This window comes from Apium graveolens, chromosome 2, assembly GCF_009905375.1.
Source record: "Apium graveolens cultivar Ventura chromosome 2, ASM990537v1, whole genome shotgun sequence".
In the NCBI taxonomy this organism is placed as follows: domain Eukaryota; kingdom Viridiplantae; phylum Streptophyta; class Magnoliopsida; order Apiales; family Apiaceae; genus Apium; species Apium graveolens.
In genome coordinates, this window is record NC_133648.1 from 131,932,634 (window position 1) to 131,938,633 (window position 6,000).

Sequence of the window (6,000 nt, forward strand, 5' to 3'; positions counted from 1 at the left end):
AAGTTAGTTAAAGTATAGGTTTACAAGTGATTTTGGTTTAATTCCAACTTACTTGTTGTTTATAGGTTATCAGACTCGTCCCGAGCCTTTCTCACCCCCAAGTCGCTCAGGCAAGTATTCTATCCGTTATACTGTTGTTGTGATGAATATATGTATTTGCATTATCTTGCGATAGATGCATGTTGGATAATTAGCAAATGATGCGATATATTGTAGCATGTGATATGGTATATATGCATGCCTGTTTCATATTCTTGGAATACATATCTGTTGGTTCAGTTGATAATACCTATGCTAGAGGATAGCGGTAACTTGCATATACCCTTAGTATAGGGACTCAAAGGTGAAAATATTTTCTAAAACCGGGAGTCGAGGATCCCGAGTACATTTTGTATATATGGATATGGATATATATATATATTTATATATATATATGGTTATAGTTTTTCCAAACTATTAATCGAATAAGGTTTATTCGATAACTTTAAACTTTATTTTATTATTGAATATTATTTCGAATATTATTCGAAGGCGTATGACTCCTTTATATTAAATGAATATTATTTTGAATATTCATTCGAGGACTTATGACTCTTTTATATTATTTAATGAATATTATTTTGAATATTCATTCGAGGACTTATGACTCTTTTATATTATTTATTGAATATTATTTGAATATTCATTCGAGGGCTTATGACTCAGTTTATATTATTTAATGAATATTTTTGAATATTCATTTGAGGATCTATGACTCCGATTATTTGCTGAAATATATTCTTTATTTTATTAAAGAATAAGGTGTAAATAATCAAACTTATTTTCGATTATTCAAATAAAGATAATACTTTTATATAAGTATATCTTTGGTTATTTAATACTCGTTTCAAGTATAAATTTCAATACTTCTACTTCAATTATTTTTATAAAGATTATTCTTTATGGGAATATTATTTAATTAATAATATTCAGTCATTTTCTAAATATTTTGGGGACTGATTTACTTCATTAAATCAGCTTTACTCCAAACACTCTATAAAGTGTTTTCGAGTCTTCAAAATGATTTTTAAAAGATAGAGCGGATCCCAAAACTCATTTTTATATTTAAGATCTTCCTTTTAAAGGGGATTTAAATACTCGTTCAAAACTTGAGGGATCCGGCTCAGTGGTGTATTTTACATTCGCAACGAGGTTGCTGTTTTGAGAAAACATCTTGATTACTTGCCCATCGTTCGGGAAGTAAGTCCATCTATTGAGTCGGCATAAGCAACATGGGCTCAGTGGGCGTCCATGATAGTGTAAGTGGCTCAGTGGGAGTCCATCAAATGCATAAGTGGCTGAGTGGCAGTCCAGCATAGGTCCTAATGCGGCCAGGGTGATGACCAGTGGGGAATTCGTCCATCTACTAGTAGAAAAGGTTACTTATGGGTATCTTTGCCTGATCAGCAAGATATCTGGTTTATGCCAAAGGTTTTCTTTTCCTTCCAAATTCATTGGATATTGCAACTCTGTTCATACTTTACATAACAGAGGTTCCAGGAAATGTTTTAGAGATATATATATGTTGATATATATATATCGGGACTAAATAAAGTATCTCATAACTTTTTCATTCAATAATATTTCAAAGATTGAATCTATTCAAGTCTTAACTTGTGGTCTCATCTATGGGATGTTTTTTTTAAAACTTATAATACTTTGAACGGTGGTAGTTCAAGTAGCTTTATAAATGATATAAGTGTGGTGAAGTATTGGTAACTTCATTCCTTGTTTTTACATTATATCTAGTAAGTAATTATCTTACACACGATAAAGATTCTAGTGAGTATCCATTTAGATACTTATATTATTGTTATCACTATGTATTATCTTGCGAGCTGTAAGGCTCACTCTTGCTTTATTTCTTCATCACACAACAACAGTTAGGAGAGATGGCCAGACTCCAGCAGACCCAGCGCAAGCGCGTGGGAAGCGCCCCGCGTCTTCCCGATGATGTTGTGGCTGCTATAGCTGCAGAGGTAGATCCATTGTAGTTCAGACCATCTACTTTTGAGAATCAAATTATGTATAATTATAACTTGTGGCAGATAATGGCAATTAACTGTAAATTATCAAGTAATCATTTTGGGTTGTAATAATTTTAAATTGTGGATTCAAAGACTTGTACTTATTTCAATTTCATCTCTGAGACTATAACGGGTTGTGGTGTGTGTTAGTGTGGGGTCACAGCATGAGGTTATTTATTATTAATTAAGTGAAGTGATATTGTGGAAAGAAAGACCGTGACAACCCGGATCCCCGACCCCGGATCTGGGGGTGTTACAGAAATGGTATCAGAGCTAAGCGTTATAAACCTCAGAGATGATGCGACGATATAATAACAAACTCACAAAGATAATAAGAACTCTTGCCAAGTTCATGGTCGGACTACTTAAAGTAGTGCTGACAGTTAAAACCCTTATGGGAACCCTTATAAGTATCATGATAGTAACTTAGCTCGTTTAATGTGTAGGCGCCTGAGATAGAGGACCCTGAGATGTTCGAGCGTGAGCATGATGAGGCATTGCTAGATGTTGAGGATTAGGAGGAGCCTGAGATGGAGGAGGATGAGGAGGACCCCCCAGAGGAGCCTGAGACGGAGGTCATTGCTGTTTCAGATGAGGAGGACCCCTCAGAGGAGTCAGAGACAGAGGTTATTGCTATTCCAGATGAGGAGGACCCGGATGAGGTCCCAGTAGCTGAGGAGCGTGTTGGATCTATGGTAGTGTATGCTGGTATTCCTTTAACCACACTTCCGGTGGTCAGAGCCCCTACCCCTCCACCACTATCTTGGATTCCTGATGATGACAGCTCAGAGACCCATACTTCCGAGCCTAGGCAGACCGAGGAGGCACCCTCAGCGGCTCCGGATTCACCACCTCTTGACCCTGCCCACAGGCAGTCTTCGTTAGCTCATGGATATGTTCAGGATGTATTGAGGACCCGAGTGGCTGTTGCCGAGGGCCGACTAGATGAGGCCAGGAGGGAGTTGGATGCAGAGAGGGCGGGTAGGCGTACCCGAGCTTATGAGACCAGGGCTTCTATACCCCGATCCTTGAGGAGGGAGCTTACGGGGATAGAGCTCACGTCCCGAGCGAGACTCAGATCTCTCCAGGGGGACAGGCATGGTAGGATCTCCAGGCGGCAGGCCGACTATATCTTCCGTCGTGCGATGGAAAGGGTTTGGGAGCTGACCCGCTCTGGTGTGTGATTCAGGATTGATGATGGAATAGTCTAGTTGTCTAGTTAGCCGAGGCCTTAGTAAGAGCTAATTTTCCGGGATAGTTGACTTGTATATAGCATCCCTTTTTCTGACTAGACAGATAGACTCTTGTGTATCACTTTTGGGATAGATGACTGTAGCACTGTTGTACTTTTGACCAGATCAAACTATGTATTTCTCGCATTATGTATATATTTGTTTCCTTTCGGTTCAGTTCCATAGTGACGTGATCACTGTTTTATCATTATTATTACTGCACTTCGTATTAGAACTTTCTTAAAATAATAGGATTGCGATATACGTTCTCCCCATTATAAGAGCCGTGCAAGGCACAATGATGTATATGATTGTGACCTAACGTTGAATTTTCCCAATAATTGTTTTTATTATTATCAGAATCATGCCGCCAAGAAAGATTGGAACTAGGGCGAACCCTGGATCTGAGGACCAGGGAAGCCATAATCAGGACAATAGAAACCAAGAACACAGTGAAGAGGAAGATGAGGATTATGTGGAACAGGATGACTCCCTGTATGAAGAGGAAGAGGAAACATATGATGTTGAGGGATTTGAGATAGAGGCTGAAGAAGGAGAAACCGAGGTTGAGCAACCAGTACCAAACCCAGGCATGGATCCCATGAGCCAGTTCATGCAACTCCTAAGGCAGAATTTGGAATGTCAACCCAACCCACCCCCTCAAGGAAGTAACAATGTTGTGGCAAACTCTTTCAGGGCTTTTAAGTCCCTTAAGCCCCCTGAGTTCCACGGATCAGCCGACCCAGTTGAGGCAAGGGCATGGTTAAAGGAAATGGAGAAATCTTTTGAGATTTTGAGTACCGAGGAGGCACAGAAGACTGTATTTGCTACCTACCTTCTGAAAGGAGAAGCTAACTACTGGTGGGAGGCCAAGAAAAACATGGAGACAGATGCTATTATAACCTGGGAGAGATTTAGTCAGTTGTTTCTGGGAAAGTATTTCCCGAGGTTTATGGAAAGCCAGATGGAGCTCAAGTTCTTGGAGCTAAAGCAGAATAACTTGTCTGTAGCAGAGTACGAGGCGAAATTTACTGAGTTATCAAGGTTTGTGCTGGAGTTTGTGAGCACCGAGGAAAAGAAAGCTAGGAGGTTTCAGCAGGGACTGAAACCGTGGATTCAGAATAGGGTGGCAATCCTTGAGCTTACGGACTATGCCACTCTGGTGCAAAAGGCAACGATTGTAGAAGTTGGAAGTGAACAGATGCAGAAGGAAAGAGAGGAGAAAGGAATAAAGAGGAAAAGTATGAGCATGGGTGGAGGTTCCGCAGGAAGGAGCTTCCCAACTAGATTTAATCAAGGAGCAGTGTCCCTACCAGGAAGGAACACTGGGTTTAAGCGGCCAATGAGTGTGAGTGTGAGCCAGGGCGCCAGAAGTCAAGAATGTCCTATTCCAACCAGTCTCGACCCCCATTGCCAGCCTGTAACATATGTGGAAGGAATCACACTGGGGAGTGTAAAGGAAGGCCAGTAACCTGTTTTAAGTGCGGTCGGGAAGGCCACTATTCAACTAAGTGCCCATCATCAATCCCTGCCGTCGTTCCAACCACCAATTGTCATCGGTGTGGACGCCCGGGTCATTGGAAGAAGGAATGCCCAATGAACAAACCAGCAGCTTCGGGAGCAAGCAGGGCTGCTTCTAATAAGCCACCTACTGCGAGGACTTTCAACATGACAGTCCAGGATGCTATAAAAGATTCAGATGTGATAGCAGGTACCCTTTCTCTAAATTCAGTCAGTGCAAATGTTTTATTTGATTCGGGAGCAACTAAATCTTTTATATCAAAGGACCTTGCGCGTAAGTTAAGACTTAAGGCTGAACCCTTGATAGAACCCTTACAAGTAGAAATAGCCAATCATGAAATTATTCCTGTTAACCAGATTCACCCCGCCTGTGAGATAGGCATAGGGGAGCAATCTTTCAGTGTTGATCTGATTCCTTTTAAATTAGGGGAGTTTGATGTGATTTTGGGAATGGACTGGCTATCTAGCAACGATGCTCAGATAGACTGTAAAGGGAAGAAAGTTAAGTTAAATATCCCCGGGAAGAAAGAAGTTATATTTAGAGGAAAGAGGCAGACGCAGAAATTTTTGACTATGGCCCAGGCCAAAAGGATGCTACGAAAAGGAAGTGAGGCTTACCTAGCCTATGTGGTGGACACGCAGAAGGAGGTGCCCAACTTACAAGATATTCCAGTAGTCAACGAATTTGAAGATGTATTCCCACAAGACCTTCCGGGATTACCACCTGATAGAGTGATTGAATTCGCTATTGAGTTGGCCCCAGGGACGGCGCCAGTTTCAAAAGCACCTTACCGGTTAGCCCCGTTAGAAATGAAGGAATTAGCTATCCAATTGCAGGAACTCTTGGATAAGGGTATGATAAGACCCAGTGTGTCTCCGTGGGGAGCACCAGTTTTATTTGTTAAGAAGAAAGATGGGAGCATGAGGTTGTGCATAGACTATCGAGAGTTGAACAAGCTAACCATAAAGAACAGGTACCCATTGCCTAGAATAGACGATCTGTTCGACCAGCTAAAGGATGCTGTTTATTTTTCCAAGATTGACCTGAGAACTGGATATCACCAACTAAAGATTAAACCCGAAGATATTTCCAAGACAGCGTTCCGTACCAGGTATGGGCATTATGAGTTCTTGGTAATGTCCTTTGGATTAACCAATGCCCCAGCGGCTTTCATGGATTT